This window comes from Corvus brachyrhynchos, unplaced genomic scaffold, assembly GCF_000691975.1.
Source record: "Corvus brachyrhynchos isolate BGI_N302 unplaced genomic scaffold, ASM69197v1 scaffold229, whole genome shotgun sequence".
Taxonomy (NCBI): domain Eukaryota; kingdom Metazoa; phylum Chordata; class Aves; order Passeriformes; family Corvidae; genus Corvus; species Corvus brachyrhynchos.
In genome coordinates this window covers 5,518,783-5,536,489 of record NW_008240042.1, presented here as the reverse complement: position 1 = coordinate 5,536,489, position 17,707 = coordinate 5,518,783, and the positions used below count along the sequence as shown (strand labels likewise).

Here is a 17,707-nt window from a genome sequence, read left to right as displayed (position 1 = left end):
TATCAGATAAAAGAATATTTTGCTTTCACTAACTTGCATTACAAACAAGCCCACTTGCTGCAGAGGGATTCTTATGCAGCACAATCCGTTTAAAGAAAAGAAATAGAAGAAATAAAGACAGAAAATTTCCAGTGTGGAAGTACTTGTGACCCCACCATGGCAATGACACCTTCAGAACAGCAGAAATTCAGCTTTCTGTATCTAGACATAAGTCCTCAGGCAAGCCAGCTGAATACTGGGCAAGCCTCAGCCAAAAGTTCACTTCCCTTCCACAGCCCCTATGGATGGAGGAAAGCACCACTGAGGAAGGTGGCTGTGCTGCTCCCTATGCCAGGCTGCCATTTCAAAGTGTGTTACTTCTTTGTGCAGTAGTTCAAGCTTTCATTGTGCTTTTCCCTCCAGGGATGTCCTAATTAGAGATGGGGTTTCCTTCTCAAGTTACTGGATTTGAGGAATCACGCTGTTGTTATTTCCAGGAAAATCAAACAGGAGCAAAGATGGACAGAGGGGAGGATGAGAGGTGGGAAAAAGGTCCCTGGGTGGGGGAGAAAGGGAGCAATACCCTGATGCATCTAGAAAAAGGACAAGAACACCTTCACAGCAGGCTGGAGACCTTGGCATCCATTCCTGTACCCCTATGGTCAGGGAACAAGTCCTCTGAAAGCTTTTCCTTTGCAGGACGCCAGACAAAAATCTCCAATTAGTTTCATAAAGATGAGAAGCCAGATTGGAAGCTGCCTGTTACTTGACACAAAGGTGGCTTTCTGCTCAGGATAAGCAGAGATTTAGAAAACACTGGAAGATTTTCATTAAGGTGTGGGAACAAAAGAAGAAAGAAAAAGTGGAGGGCAACAAACTATCTGTGCTGTGGATTGAGGGCAAATACCCACACTTTCTGCTTTATAAGATGGATGAGCAGGGCTGCAGGTTGTCCCCAGGTACCTCAGCCAAGCTGATTACAAAGGTTACAAATGACTGGAAAAAGCTTAGAGCACCCAGGACAACTAAAGAAAAAAAAAAAACCTGTGAAAAAGCCTCATTTTTCAGGTGTTTGGGATGACATTCCTCAAAAGTCAGTGCTGGGAAGACACTTCATGTTCGATCTCAAGCATGTACAAGTCAGGAGCGGCACCCCCAAATTCTGAGATTACATCCTAGGACTTTAAAGCCAAAGGAAAATAAGCCCCACAAAAAATAACAAATATTAACAGATTTAGGCTTTTCTTTGCTGTGCCTCGAAGTCTTCAGGACCTATACTTTAAAGCTTTGCTTTCCACTTAAAAATGCAAGATGACTTTTATACTTTTAAACAGAACTGAAAATCCTGTGGTCAAAGAGGAGATTCTGGAAAATCCATCCCTGAGCTCAACACCCCAGTCACTAGCGCTGACAGCCCTGAAGTTTAACTTCAGAGGGCAAATTGTAGAGCTGTCTTTATGAAAATTTGTATATTCTGGAGGGCATTTAGAAAATGGAAGCAGAACACAGTCCCAGAAGCCCAAACTCCCAGTGATCTGGTAACAAGGTCAGGCTGTTGGACTTGGCACTGGAGCAGCTGAGCACTCATGTGCTCTGTCCTACCAGCTATGCTGGGATAACCTCTCGAGGAGGTTAGTGACGAGTTGGGCATGGGAACATCACAGCCACAGCACCTGGGCAGCTGGAGTGTGCTCGGATTCACAGCACCCTGAACCACAGCCATACATTTCAGCTGCTCGTGGTGTGCACAGGACACACACACAGAGACGCTGAGACAGTTTCAGGTGTTCAGCGGGAGAAATCATATTTGAAACAGCGTGTCAGGTTTTGATTAAACTGGCAATTAAGCAAGCAAGGAGCAGCGTGCCCTGCGGCTGCAGAGATGACAAGACAAAAGACCAATTCCTTTGGTGGTGCAAATGGCTGCACCTTTGCTGCCTTCAGCAGGGCTGCACCTTTCCATGTGAGCTGCGGAGCCAGCCCTCTCCAGCCTCAGACGGGACTGGGATATAAATAGCAATGAACTGCATTCAGCTGGGAGGAATCCAAGGTGCAGGGAGGCAAAAAATGACACTTTACAGTGATTTCTAATGCAACACAGGGATTTGAAGCCCCTATCTTCTATGTAGGCTTCCTCTCTCAAGCTGTTGGTGGACTTTTTTACTAAGGACAGCTGAACAAAAAGGTAGCCAAGCAGAGCATTACCCTCTGACCACCAGAAGCTGGAAAGGGCCTTCAACCCTGTTTATAAAGTTTAGCCCATTCAGACACTTTTCTGAACTAAAATAATACTCTTCAGTGAACTGATGCATCTTACATTTTCAAAGGGCACAGGACAAAGGAGAACTTAGCAATTCTGTTATAATCTCCCCAAGTCAATGATCATCTACCAAAATTTCATTGAATAGGAGGTCTCCAAGATGAAGAACTTAGGGTCATTTTAGGTCAGCAGTCCTGCTGCTCAAACTCTAGCTAAGAAAATTGTCAGAGACAAATTAATTCATTGGACACATCAGGACTGATCAGTATGTATAACCAAAGGATAGGCTTCTGACAGTGATTGTGTAGACAAACTTTGATATCAGCAAACCCTTTATGCTCTGGTCCACACCTAGTTTCAGACCAAAGGTCCAGAATTCAATTTAAAATACTATGAATGCAGCACTAACATGCACAGAGAAAAGCAGGTGATAATCTTACTGTGGGGTGCAAGGAAACGAGAAAATATCACAACTGTCTGAAGATGACTTAGATGACTGGATAACAGCGAGCATCCAAGCACTGAGGTGGGACTGCGGTTGGAGGAGAAGGACCCCACCCAATATGAAGTGGAAAAGCAAGCTCTTAGAATGGCAGAAAATTCAGACAGAAATTCAGCCCAGGTCAAGAAGATGCAGGGCCTGGATCCATTCCTGTTACTCAGAGAGATACCATGGAAAAGCACCAAGGGTGATTTTTAACCAAAGTCCTCTGTGCTTAGCTCTCACAAAAAAGGCCGTACTGACAGTTAACTCCACTGGCCACCTCTCTCTGTCAACCCTCTACTCCTGGCATTGGACATTCCCCTGCATGTTTCAGCTCCCCTTGCTGGCTTGTTGTTAGTGTGATGCACCCAACCATCAGAAAACCTGGCACGTGATGCACTCCCTGCTAAATGCCAACCCCTCCTTTCCAGCCAGAAGCTGAATCAGCCCGTGCATCCAGCAACACAGATGAAGCACAGAGCTTCATCTCAGCAGATAGATAAACACCGGACAATCCTAGTTATCTGTGGATATCAAACGCAGCGGGGGTGAAGCACAGAGGTCTGCTCCCTATGCACGGTTAATGCACTGATTTTTATATAGACAAATATATCACCACTGGGCACAGTTACAGAACGTATCCTAACGTGAGATTTATGAAGATAAAAGATTCCCTCCCAGAATTGCAAAGAAGTAAATCACCCAGTAATTTGCTTGGCACGCTTACTCCTTTTTTCTCCCAAGGCAAAATGCAGGATGTGTGATTCATCTTATTACTCAGTGGTCAGCAAACTTAAGGCTCTCCCTGGTCAGTTCAGCAAGCACTGCCCAGTCTTTCCAGAATTTACCACCTGCAGATGAAAGTAATGAGCTGTGGGCAAGGACAGAGTATGAAACAGTTATGATATAGCTATAAGGATAGCTAGAAAGGCAGGGAATATTCCTTGTTACATCCCCTCTAGGTAGATAATCCACAGTTTCCCTGCCCTGTCTAAAAATGCGATGAGTTGAGAATACAAGGCTTCAGTCAACAGCACATTGTTCTGGAAAGGCTGAGGGGTCACAATGTCAGTACATACCAGAAAAAAAAAAAACAGGTCAGAAAAACCTGCTCACCAAAGGAAATTATGATGTGCAAGGATCTGTTTTTATTATGACCTGGAAGAAAAGGCTGAAATTTATAAAGGATTGTGACTTTCAAACAGTACTGACTCAAGGGCCATCAAACCTTTCATTTCCATAGAACTAGTTTTTTTTTTCCTTGGGTAATACTAAAATGCTCTGTGTTTAAAGGTACAGTTTTCTATGTGTAATCCCCCGGGTGGTATAAAAACCCTTCAACCTTAATAGAGAAGGAGGAGGCTGAGAGCAGCAGTGTCCCAACTATTTGCCACCCTATTTACCACCTGGGTGACTCCTCTCCAGCCTGCGAAAATATGTCTCTGAATTTCCATCAGGCCAATGTTCTTTCCTCTTCAAACAGAGTCTGTACATGGCAACATCAGAGGCTGGAAACTACTGCCTAACAAATCCAGACAGTCTGTGTCAGAGTTAGAACTGAGTCTTTGCTTCACTAAAAACTGCAGGAGATTTGCCTGATTCAGGAACCTCTCCATTCCCTCACAGTCCTGCTGCCCCACTTTGGTCTGGTCTGGGTCATTTTTCCTCTCCTGCTAAGCTTGGTATTGGCCAGCTGATGCTGTCTGACAGGGCCAAGGACCTTCACTGCTCTGCCAAAGCCCAAGCAGTCTTGCCTAAAAAAGAGGATCTTATCAGACAGAAGATAGATAAAGGGATAGAAATATATCAATTCCCTATATTGCATTTGGAGTGATGTGCAAAATCAAATTAATTAGGTCTGCATAATATCTTGATGTCTGAGTCAGAGAAGCCTATCAAATGCTTGTATCTATCAGAACATGTGAATTGCTTGGGACAGCTTCATCCAAGGAGAAAAAACCCTCCTCTGTCCATGTCTTCCGTGAGAATAAATGTATATTTAGCATGAAATTCCCATTTTTCAATTTTATCTAATCAACGTACAAGTATCTATCTGTATATACATCTAAAGTGTGCACAGCACTACTGTCAACAGTGCTCCCTGCAGCAGGAGCTTCAGACAAGTCTGCACTCAGTGTTTGATTTCAGATACAGGAAGATGAACAGCAAATAGGCCTAAATAAACATCTCAGAGAAGCAGGTGTGGCTTTTACCAAGTCAGCAACCACCTCACAGACCCTCCAGATGCCACAGAACCTCCCCATAGAAGTGAGACAAGGTTTTCCTGGGGAAAAGTTGCTTCGTGTCCCACCTCACAGACCCTCCAGATGCCACAGAACCTCCCCATAGAAGTGAGACAAGGTTTTCCTGGGGAAAAGTTGCTTCCTGGGGACACGGCCACTGACTTCAAGTAAGGTTTTTAATCTGCTAAAATTCAGAAACAGGGCTAACCTTGACCTTGAAGCACTGTGCATGCAAAAGCACCGGTGTTTTTCAATAGGTAATGAAATCAGGTATATAAAAATCCAGATAGACAATTTTTTTCTTTAATGCTCTGGAATTGCCTAAAATATTTTCTTTTTTAATAATAGGATCCAGTTTTCAGGCATTCAGTACAACGATTTTTATGTTGTTAATAAACACATTTGTCTAATGAATATCTCTTGGTAAGCTCGCCTGTAATTCAGGAAACCCAAGTGTACCCAAGATAAAAATATGCACATACTAACAGCTCAAATTGAAGAGGAAAAAAAAAAAAATCAATTCAAAGTTAAATTACCCATCTTAAATTTCAGTATAAAGGCTACTAGAGATACTGAGCTCTTGAACTTCAATTAATCTCTAGCAATTAAGCCAGAAGGGAAAAAGATTCTTCAGAGTATCAGGAAGCAGGGGGGGGAAAAAAAGGAAAAAAAGGAAAAAAAAAAAGAAAAAAAAAAAGCTGGAAAGAGCTCATATCAGCTTTAGTAGGGACGTCACTATCACTTTAACTCCCATTCACGGCTCTGTTGGGCTGATTAACTCATGCTTGTCTTAGACTCCTTTGGGTTTCTTTTTTCCAGGCATCTGTGTGTGACTGCCTGCTTGCGTGTGGCATACATTTTCCAGCTTCACTTCTCAGGGATTAATTGGCAGAAGTGCTTGTCATGGTTAAATAATTTTATTTAATTTGCACTGTGTGAAGATATTTGGGCAAAAGGGAAAAATAATCAAAATTTAATTACTTTTCCCCCCCTTTATAATGAGAAACAGTTGCATTCCTTGGAGACTCAGCTGGGAATAGAACATTACTTAGTTTTATTGTTGATTATTCAATAATAAAAAAAAAATAATTAAAAAAATCAATAATCAATCTCTTGCAGTAGGAGAGTGACAAGCCCAGCACAGGTAAAATGTATTTCTATAATCAACAACTGAAGCTTATTAAATACACTGAGGGGACAAGATAACATCAATACCATGTCAGGAAACATCCAAAGGACTTTCTTACAGGTTTCTAAACAAACAAGTGAAAACTTTTACTAAATGTTTCAAAGATGTCTCTTCAATGAGTCATGCCAGCTATGGGAATTATCACCTTTAGTAACTGGACAGACTCTCTGCCTTGCAAGTTAAAGGATTTCACAGAACTTGACAACCTTTCCTTTTCTCTTATTTCAGGCAAAAATATTAGTTTGCTTTCTGTGGATTCCAAGTGGAAAGAAAGGCTGCCTTAGCCCTCCTCTTCCCTTGATGTCATCTTTCCTTACACATGACCATCAGAAAAGGGTCCAAAGGTTTCCAGGGAAGATGAATTAGAGAAAAGCACTGATGCATGTCATATTTTTAATGATTATCCCTTTGGCATTTTAAAATCAGCTTTCAAATCAGAGTAGGAAGAGGACAGTCAGGTCACTGTAAGAAAAGCTTCATCTGGAGAGGACCTGCTTTTGCAGCTCTGGATTTACTCCCTAAAGGAAAGACATTCCTCACTGCAAAGTGTTAACCAGCTGTAGAAGGAAACTTTTCACATCATTTCCCCCCACCCTAGAAGACATCACAAGGAGGAGATTTAATGAAACACGTAGGGGCCATGGTTCAGCAAGGTGATGCTTCCCACGTTCAATGTGTAAATCAGGTTGCATGGAAACCCACAGCCCAAACTCCCACTGGCACTACCTTGTACCAGCTGGCCCCAAAGAGATTTTGGAGTCATTTTGGCTAATTCCAATCATCTTTCTTTGGTTACAGCTGCTGCATAGTCTGTGAAGAACACTGCAGCAATGACTTCTAAACATGCACAGGACCATTTTTGTCACAAATTCTGCTGTAAAGGGGAAGGAAGAGAGCACTTCCCTAGCCTTCCTTGATACATGCCCGTTTTAATGTTCCTCTCCCCAATGAAAAGAAGGGGAAGCACATCTACTCCCACACCACTCTATCTATAGAAGCCACAGCCTTGATAAAGCCTCTCTTAGGTGGTTAATAAAGAAATGCCTGAAGGTGAAGTTTATCTAAAATATCACAAAACATGGTGTTTGAAGGGAAAAAAAAAATTAATTTGAATTGAGGCACTTAAGAGTGCAGGAAATTTATGTTTGTGTATTAAGAAAATTACAACTTCTTTCCATCAGAACTTGCCAGTATATTTTACCATGAAAAGCTAGTGTAACAAGACTCTTACTACAATTAATCAATTACCCAAATAGTTCTTGCATGCTCTACAGTTCATTTCCTTGCATCATCTTTTTTTACCCAGTATACTCCTTTAAAAAGAGTATGGGAAACAAAAGGGGGGGAAAAAAAGAAGCCAACAATCAGAACACCCATTTGTAATTAAATCATTCAATACCTTATGCAAAAACTGCTGGAACAAGTTTTTGCCCTTTCCCATGGACAGATGTGCTCATTTCTCATCAAGAAAAAAATTAGAACTTCATGACAAACTCCAAGGTTTAAATGTCACTCCCTAGCACTCTGGTTCAAATAAAAATGGAAGTGGCATTAAGAGAGCAGCATGCAAGCTCTGCAGACTGGCACTTTCTTTTACTCAGAAAACAGAGTTTACACACACATTTAGTGCCACTCATCATAAAGTACACATCTGAAAGTGTAAGGCTTTCTTGATTTTAGTGCCCAGAAAGCTATTTTCTCATTGCTAGTGAATTGTTTGCTTTCTTGGTCTATTCAGGAATTTCCCACTGCAGTAACAAGTTTCTCAGATCTTAAAAAAAAAAACCAAAATAAAATAAAAAATCAGACCTACCAGTAACTCCCACAGAAGGCAACCTCCAGAGCACTGTCTGAGCAAGGTCCAAAGAGTACAACTCAAGAAACACATTTTTACCTTTTTATGTATGATGCAGATAGGCACAGTCAAAACATTTATAATGCGAATGTTATTTTACCTCTTAACTGAGGTAGAGAATATCCAACCAAGAAAAGCACTGGCTGAAGTGAGGCACTGATTGTCTGGGTGCCTTTCTGGAAGGTACACTTCAGTTAAAGTCAAGTCATTAGGCTCAGCAGAAGAGGAAGCGGATGAAATCCAATCGAATGCATTACAGAGGTCAGACTAAATGAGCTAATGGTCCCTTCTGGTCTTAAAAAATCTATTAATCTAATTTAATTCTCTGTTCTATTCCTCATACCAGAGTCAATTTGAACTCCTTTATATGAAAAAAACACATTACAGCTGCCTTACACAACACTGTGTTCTGACCATGCAGTTTTAGGCTACCCAAAAGCTTCATTTACTCCCCACCGAGCTCGGGAGGAGGCTTTATTTACCCATGAAGAGAGCTTACATTTACAAGCAAGGCACCAGCCACAGGCACCTCTCCCGACAGAATGCTGGATGAATGTTCACCTTAAACTGTACAAATCAACCAGAAACTTGCCAGAGCACTCTCCACCTTGGCTTGGTTTTTCGGGTGCTGGCATTCTTCACTCAGCCTGTTACTTGCCATGGAGAAGAGCACAATGCTTTCATCAATAAAATCTGTTCCAGTCATTCCAAGGATATTTCTCATGAATGACTTGTAACACACTCAATATTGCACTAAGAAAATCCTTGGCAGTTACTGTCCAGTGAGAAAAGCAAGCACTTAGGAGGAGAAGGCCAGAAATATTCACTGCTGTTAATCCCTCCAATGTACGCAATATGCTCCCATCGAGCAAATATATTTGGTTACCTCTCCTTCTAAAAAAAAAAAAAAAGAAAGAAAAAAAAAGGGAAAATTTCCCTCTTTTTTTATTCTTCTCTTGCAGCCTTCCCTCAGTACTTCCCTCCTTCTCAGTGTTCGCATTAACATCACCAGTCATTTACTTAATTTGGCAGTACAAGAGTGCAAAGCATCACATGAATCCAGGCTGATCGACCTTAGTGAGCCACAGCATCCTCCATGGATGCCTTGGATAGAGGGAATGATTTAACACAGAGGAGCAACTGAAGGCTAGTACATGGGGGCTCACAAAAGCTTTCCTTCACATGGTAGGTTGGAAAGATCTTAGGAGTGGGGCAGGGACTTCATCTCTGCTGGCATGTCTATACTTGATGTTGCCTTTACTTCTTCTCTCTGCCGGCAGCATAGACAGCCCTTCTCCTTTCTCTGTCCCAAACATCAACTGATGAAAAAGAACTGCAGAGCTGTCTAATGTCTCATCTCTCCAGTGGTTGTGTTAATTTATTCCAGCTATTTGAGGGAAGCATGAATGGCACCCCAGTAAGCCAGTTTAAACTGGTATAAAGGCAGCTGATTTTCCCATCTTCTGTCATGACCAGTGTATAACTTCTGTATTTTTCAGCTCTGATGTTTCTTTGCTTTTCCCCCCCCATCCCTTCTGAGTCTCAAGCAGGTGGTACTTTGTGAAAACAAACCTGAGGAGCTACGTAACATGAAACAGCCGGTTTGCCTCTTCAGTGCCAGTCTTTTCAAACTGAACCCTGTATTTCAGTGAAACTTGCCTTAAGTCCCGTTTCCTCTCAGCACATTTTAATCAAGCAAAAATCCTATTTACAGTGAAGAAATCCCGTTACAGCAAACAATCATGACATTGTTTTCTTGGACACATCTTGTTCACCTAAGCCCTTATTGTCTGCTTTGCCCTCCAATCATGAGTACACACTTAAAAAAACCAACCTTTTCAACATAAAAATGTATGGCAGACATTACAACTCAAATACATATGGATATTCACCATCTGTTCCAGGTTACAATTTATATTTCTTTTATATCTCTTTGGATGCTTCAGCCACAAATGAGGAGGTCAAAAAGACTCTCACTGGTAAAATGCAATTCCTTCCAGGGCAAACAGCAATTCACTGCAGACTCACTCCTGAAGCCTCTGGCCCAAACTCCCACCAGCTTCAGGGGATTTATCTGAATAAAAGCTGAGCTGAAACTCTTCTAGGATTTTGTCCCAAAAACTTTTGCATTATATCAACCTTTACTTCTGTACACCTGGTGGGCTTACCTGAAAGAAATGGACACTTCTATTCTTGATTTTTTCACAACTCAACTCTCTTGATTTAGCATAGTTACTAATAGCAAAATGCACTTTGAGACTGAGTGCTTCCAAGTGCTTACCGCCTCTTTCTTTCCAGAACCTGTGTTCCCCCTTCAGAGGCGTTTCACAGCCCTCCGTGGCTGGTCCCATTTCTCCCTGAACGTGGAGCTCTTCAAACTAGCTACCAAGATTCTTTTTACCCCTTCAACCTGAATTCCCTTCCTATCAGTAACTGTTCCAATCCAACCCTACTGTGGGAGTTCAGCTGGATTTCTGAGGATAATGCTGACCCTTCCACCCCTCATACATGCCTTGGGTACTTTCTATCAACACTGATAGACATCTGGAAAGTTGACTTCTGAAGGATGGGGACCTGCTAAGGACATCACCACAACTGCCTGAAGTCAAGGGAAGGCTCTGTAAAGCCTCCCCCTAAAGGTTCCGTAATATTTTCACTTATTCTTACAGAGCTTCTTACTCCTCTTTAACCCGAGTATGAAGGCAGAAAGAAGGGCATCCAAGGCCTCCCCTGCTTGCTTTGACTCAAAAGCACATTATGGCAGGGCATCCATATCTGCTTTCTCAGTTTAAAAAAAAAAAAAAAAAAGGAAAAAAAGAAAGAAAACCTGGCATAGCAGCACCGCGGAGTGCTGGCGGCATCGAAGAAGTTAATTAGCAACATTGAACTAGACTTTAGGAGACGAATCTTAATAAGTGTTGCTAAAAATATTACACTAGTCATTTCCAGAACAAACACAATCAGTGGCAGACAAGGGAGGAGAGCAATCCAGACCTGTGAGCTACCGTGGTGGAGGTATTTCAGTGGGGAACAGGAATAAAGGCTGCTCATTTCAAAAACGCAGTAGCAAGAAAAACAAATCCAGGATAACCATGTCCCAGGCTGGGCTAGTGACTCTGCAGCCAGGCCACAGCAGAACCACAAGGGGCAGAAGGTGTTTGCACCACACAGGGCCTTGAGGTGCACAAATATAACCTAAACTGAGAGAAATACCTTGAGAAAAAGCCTGGCAGATTATAATCTTGTTTTGGGCTGGGAGGAAAGGAGCTGACAGAGGCAACAGCTCAAAAATGGAACATCCAGGAGTCTCTTGCTGGGCTAAACCCCCAACCCCGTACAGATCCCCATCACTGCACCCAAGCCAGCTAAATCCACCAGCCAAGGGATAAATGATGCACTAATCACTAAAACCTTTTTTTAAAAACGCAGCACTCAAAGGCTGTCTCTAGTACACTATGCAGTCCCTTTCTCCTGCAAAAAGCAGCCTTGGACATTTGCTACATGTCACCTCTTGCTCCCTTCTGCTGGCAAACATCTCTAACCCAAAGTGCTGGCACATTCACAGCTGGGTTTGGTGCAAAGGACTTGCACTGGACTGATAAGCCATGGCTTATGTAGGCACGACTCGGTGGTCTCAAACTCAACGAAACAACAATTATTCACTACTCAGGCTGATTCCTCACGTTGAAGAGCTTGCTGCAGAGGAGGAAAAGCCACTATCCTTCACTGGCAGTTAATGCTTTTTTCCCTATGCAATCACCCCCCTAATCTGCATCCCATGCTTGCTGCCAGAAACAGCTGTCTCAGCTTTTCAGACACGTTCTTGGCAAGGGCCTTTCCCCCTCACGGTGTTTGACAGGATTATGAAGTGCCGAAGCCTCAGGCCTCCTTTTGTTTTGAAGCTTGAAAGTGAAGTTTAGCTTAATCATTTTGTCTCTTCCTGCCCTTCCCTTACTTCAACCATCCTGGCTGCCCACCAGCCCAGTCCCCAAGCACTCCCACGGGAACAGAGCCCCAGCCCATGGATATAGGCAATGGTAACAATGGACCTCCTAAGAGAATACAGCAGCATCCCAGTCCACCTCATGGATGGGTTAGGTCTGCTGTACCATTTTCTCAGGCTGGCTCAAAGAAGTGCCTCAGAGCAGGAGCAGTGAACTGAGGAAGAGGAAGGCTGATCCAACTCTGGTAAAGTTATCTGCTGTTCCATGGTAGTTTTATTTAGGAAAAGGGAGCAACCACATATTTATTGGTACTGGAGAGACACTGAAGTTCCTCCCGCTGTGCTAACCAAACAGTATTAATATTTATGACATGCTCTGCAAAGGGAGAATTTTGAAGCTGAGGAATCTTGCACTTTTTAAGGGGTTTTTTGTGAGAATAATGACAAAAAAGCTCAAACTCCAGCTTTCCAGGCGGAAAGCAGAAAGCCCTAATTTCAGAAAAGTCTCCAGTGGTATGATGCTTTTTTATCATTTTTTACTCAAACACTGCTTTACAAAGAGGGCAAATTTAAAACAAGATAAAAATTAAGAGACAGACCAGGCCTCAAAATGAGGTACGAACGCAATACTGCCCTCCCATCCCTCTGAGCTTAAGGTACTGTCTGCCCAACAAATGCAGGCTGAAAGGCCTGCTTTGTTGTAAAAGATGTTCTGCTTTTTTCAGCTCTAAACTTAGACATCCCTTTTTGTCTAAGATAGCAAAAAAGGAACTGAAATATTTATTGAATAAATGGAACATGAATATGTGGGCAAACATTGGTGGATAAAAGCCAGGGCTCCAGTCACATTACACAATTAGCAGAAGCTTATCTCTCTGAAAACCTCCAGCAACACTGTGCAACCAGCAGCTGTCACTGTAAGCAATGAGGAGGAACAGGAGTGAGAGAGTCAGGGATGCTCCTAAATGGGAGGAAAGCAAAAACACAGGAGAAGCAGCAATTAAACACTCAGCAGCCCCCTAAAAACGGCCTTTGTCCACCAGGAGAAGCTGCTCATCAGAAAGGCTCAGCAGCCTTTTAAAATGCAGCCCGGATTCAACTGCGGAGATAGCAAACGTGGCTTATCACAAGGGGCTCCTGAAGAGATAGCAGTTCATGTCCTGTGCACAAGTGGGATTTAGCACTGTGCACACGTAGCCCTTTTGACGCGCTCCCGCGCAAGGAAGCCGGCGTCGCAGGCGAGCAGCGCAGGAAGCAGCTCCCAGCTACACATGAGCACATGACAGCTTTGAAACGTTCAAGTTCCTCTGCCCACTACCCACATTACTCAGCTGTCAAAGGAAAGGCCTCAGATTCACGATGTGAAAATTACATTTTAACGAGGTGTCATATGTGTTTAAAGTCCTTATTCATCACCATACTGCCACATCTTTTACCCAGGACACAAATGCACTTAATTAGCATATTATAAGGACAGAGGGTTCACCTTATCTGCATTGTGGAACTGCTTCAGGAAGCAAAACCACAAAACAACCCAAAAATTCCGACTGAACAAAATCCTTCCAATCACACTTCAAGAGGACATCCCACAATACTTGACAAAATGTGGAAGATAAAAGTTTGACATGAACCCTCTGAGCTTCTTAAAATATCACAGCTATCGATGCAATCTCTCCATCACATTAGATTACCAGGATGGCAGTCCACAGTGTTAATATGAAATGTGTGGAAGCCACTTAAGCACATTTAGGCTGTATTAGAAGTCCTACATATCATATCATATCATATCATATCATATCATATCATATCATTCTCTTCCTTTATGTACTGGGCATATTTATTTATTAACTTCATACATCCATGAAACAACCCATATGGTAATGCTTAGGTCTGCTGGACATAATTTAAAACACCTTCTCAAAAATAGGAGGTCTGTGTTTTCCATGTCACTGGGAATGGCTGCCAGGACATCCAAGGCCAAAATATGCACAAAGGGATCCTTAACTTGGTTCCTTGGAGTTCTCTACTATGGGACAGGCTCCAGTCCCCACCTAAGGCACCCAAATGCTCTATCAGCACATCCCGAGCCCTGGCAAGAGCTGCCAGCACTGGGACACTTCACACATTTAAAAGACAGAACTTCTGGTGTCTGTGATGCCCAGGAACCCCTGGCTGGTGTCCAGCCAGGAGCTGTGCCTGCTCAGGGAGGGGCTGAGGCACAGGGAGACGTGTGTTTGTATGCAGCACAGCACCAGGAAGCGGGATGGGAGCACTTCACCTTTTTGGAGAGGAAGGTTTGTTGATATTTTCTTGAGTTTATTTGTGCAGAACGTATCATAAGTGAGTGATGATTAAAACAGGTAGCTCTGGTGAGTATCAACTGATTAGGCTGCAGAAAATTTTCATCCTGTCGCTTTCTGTTTCCCTCTCTGCATGTGTCTAGTAGGACACATAAAAAAAACCAAACCTGAACACTCTTCTGGGTTTAACTTCTTGAGGAATGAGAAGAGATGCAGAGCTATCCTTACTAACACTTCAAATTAGAAAGCTCAATAGAAGCTCTGACAAAATAACCCAAAAACTCAGGAGCATTTATGAAGAAGCATCCTCCAAAAAGCTCATTTTAAGGCCAAACAGCTCAAAGAAAATACACTTCAAAGGCTTTTGGTATCTTCAAGTTCAGTTCTTGAGGGCAGACATTAATGATAGGTTTCTTGGGACTTGCAGGCACTGAGCACTGTTTGCTTTCAAAACCACTTTTGGGATAAATGAAAAACAACCTCAGACAAGAGGGGGGGAAAAAAAAAAAGAGTGGGGTAAAACTTTAAAATGCAGCTACTCTCATTTCTGAGAAAAATGAACAGTTGGGTTTAATTCCATCAAGAGCCTTGAATTGCTTCTAGAGCAGCTAAACTCAGCTTTTAGCGCTTTAAACATTTTGTTTTCCCTGGTAACTTTAGGAAGTGCAGAAGCTGAGCATAGAAACTCCAGCATTTGACACTCACTCACTCCGAGGAGTAAAATCCCATTTTTTTAAACAGTAGGTGAGAGACGCTCTGCAACAGTGAAGATCTCAAATATGCTCCAAACCTACATGCAAAGATCTTTAATTAAAAATCACAGAAAACAGACATGCTTAGACATTGTGAACAGCAAGACGATGTGATCCCTGCCTTTCCTATATATTCAGCAACTCCTGCCTACTCCCATTTTCTCTGAACAGTTTGGGAAAAGACTGAAAATGCTTGATTCTAAGTGAACTGGAATCCCCAGAACCTGTATTATACTTTAGATACCCCTGAAATGTATGATACAAGTGACTTCAAATATGTTACTGGCTATTTAAGTAGTTAAATATTTCACTTTTCTTGTTATGATCAATTTTTGGCTTTAAGAGCTCTTCTAAAACCTCACCCTTAATTGTTTTTTAACAACCCATATGTTCAACCCATCAATTTTACAATCCTTCTTTTATTTTCTAATTAAGCTGATATTGTTTACAAATTCTGCTACTCAAATTGTAACACCATGGGAAATGCCTGCATTGAACATGGCTCTAATACAGAGAAACACTCGTGATTTTTGAAGAGATGAGAAACACACGTGCAATCCACTCTGTAAAAAATAAATATCTAAAAAACCAAATAAAAATATCCTGAGTCTTCGCTGCTTTCCCAGGGTTGTATCAGCTCCTGTTCCTGCTCTTTGGTGGAGGAGCTGGGTTTAAGCCAACCAGATATTTAGGGTTACATGTAAAGCAATGCAGCATGAAATTTGGTGCTAACCAGAAAATGGGTTGCACTGAACTTGGAGGAGAAAGCATCATGCAGACCTGGTCTCCTGGCTCCTCGCTGCAAAAAAGCCTGATGTCAAGCAATTATTTGCTCACCTGTTCAGCCCAAAATCAGTGCTTCTGTTTCACTGATTCAAAAATAATTGTTCCCACTAATCAGGCTATGTGGGTAATGGAGCAGTAAACTCCCTCAGTGAAGTTTTTTTTTCTTCTCTTTGAAATGTCTTGGCTCATTCAAGTTTTCTCATCAAAAAATTCAGTTGCTGTCAGAGCAGACCTCTCAAAAGTCCTCTAAACTTACGAAATAGTGAGGAAATGGGATCCTTATGCATTTTTGCCAGAAAGGAAATCCCAACAATTTTCAGAGAAGAAAACCACATGTAAAATTCAGCCTTTTGCCCATATTACAAAGCTTTGTACAAAATTTGCACACAGGGAATGTCAGAGAAGGCTCATCAGATTCCCTGACACCAGATTAACTCTCTCATGCCCAACACTCAAAGCTAAGAACTGCTTCAGTTTTCTGTCTGAGGCACTGGGGGATTCTAAATTCTCATCCAAACCAGAGTGAAATTAAAGAGGCTTCAAACCAGAGTGACACAAAGACAAACCAAATTCTTGCACCTCACAGACTTTCAGTCCCCTGCAAGGTTTTCACCCGCTCTCCCATCTCACAATCATATACTGTGAAAAAAGGGAGAACAATTTCCTTTTTTAATAGGATTTTTCCCCTTTTTAATGTTTTTCACTGATTAAAGCTTTTTTTTTTTTTTTTTTAGTATTAAAGATGCTATTACTGACAACAGTCTCCATATGAAAAAGCGCCAGCAAAGAGTCCTTTATAATACCTGGAAATAATTCACTAAAAAGCAGAGAAACTCTGTGAAATAGAGGGGATGCAACTGATTTTCTCTCCTTGGGTACAGCCAATAGCTCACAAATTGCTCTGCTTCACTCCACCACACAGAAAGTACATGCTCATCATTAAGTTAGAAGAATGAGAAGTATTACTTCATTTTCTACTCATCTGAGATCTTGCAGAGGTCAACATCATTGAAAATATCTCTACTCCTTAACAGTCACTCAGTTCTTGTTCAGCTGCTTCTTCAAAATTTTCTTCTCTCCTTCCTTGTTTGAAAAAAAATCACGATTTCACTACCAGTCTACTACTTTTATTCCAACCCTCCCCAGATTTTCATACCCACAATTTCTTTCAGCATCTCTTGATCCATTTTCATTTTATATGGGTAACAGGCTGCACACAGGAAAAGAAAATCTCAGCAACAGAAACCTTTTCACTTCTCTTTTTCAATCTAAAGCCCTGAATCCACTCACCCACTTTCAAGTTTCTTACTTACGAAAAGAAATCTTTAGGAAAAAGCCATGTTATGAGTTGAATACTTTACTGTCCAAATTATATTAATTCTGCCTTTTCTCTTACTTTTTCAGCCTTTCCCACTACACAGTCCACCACAAGAACTACCTGATACTATGACTATTTCAGTACAGTAACAACCATTTAGAACTACTGAGCAAATGCTGTTTGGAAATTCTTGCAACATCATACAAGCTTGACCACAGTGTAGGCTAAGTCTTGTTACTAATAAAGTGGCAACTTTATTATCGCAAAATGATGATGGAGCTGATAAATGTAGGAAATATCCCTAAGTAACTACCAGCACAATTTCTAACAGGAAAAAAGGTGGAAAAGCTGGGAAACCTCTGGGGGCCAGATTATCATCTAAGATAAAGTATAGTAAGTCATGAAATGCTATAAAAAAGAATGAGAAACTTTACAGAAAATAAACCAAGAATTTAGAGGGTTTTTGGTGATCCCCCTCCTGACTCTAGACACACACTTGTGGGTGCATGCTCACATATTCAATTAGTCTCAGCTTCTCTAGAAAGACAAAACTCCCCCAGCTTAATGAAACAAAGTAATTTAAACTGGCAGGCAGTTT

At 41.8% G+C, this 17,707-nt stretch overlaps 1 protein-coding gene across 23 annotated transcripts in view; it reads right to left on the bottom strand.

Moving 5' to 3' along the window:
• Positions 1 to 17,707, bottom strand: part of ADGRL3 (adhesion G protein-coupled receptor L3) — a 495,252-nt gene that overhangs the window by 155,626 nt on the left and 321,919 nt on the right. The window lies entirely within an intron of this gene.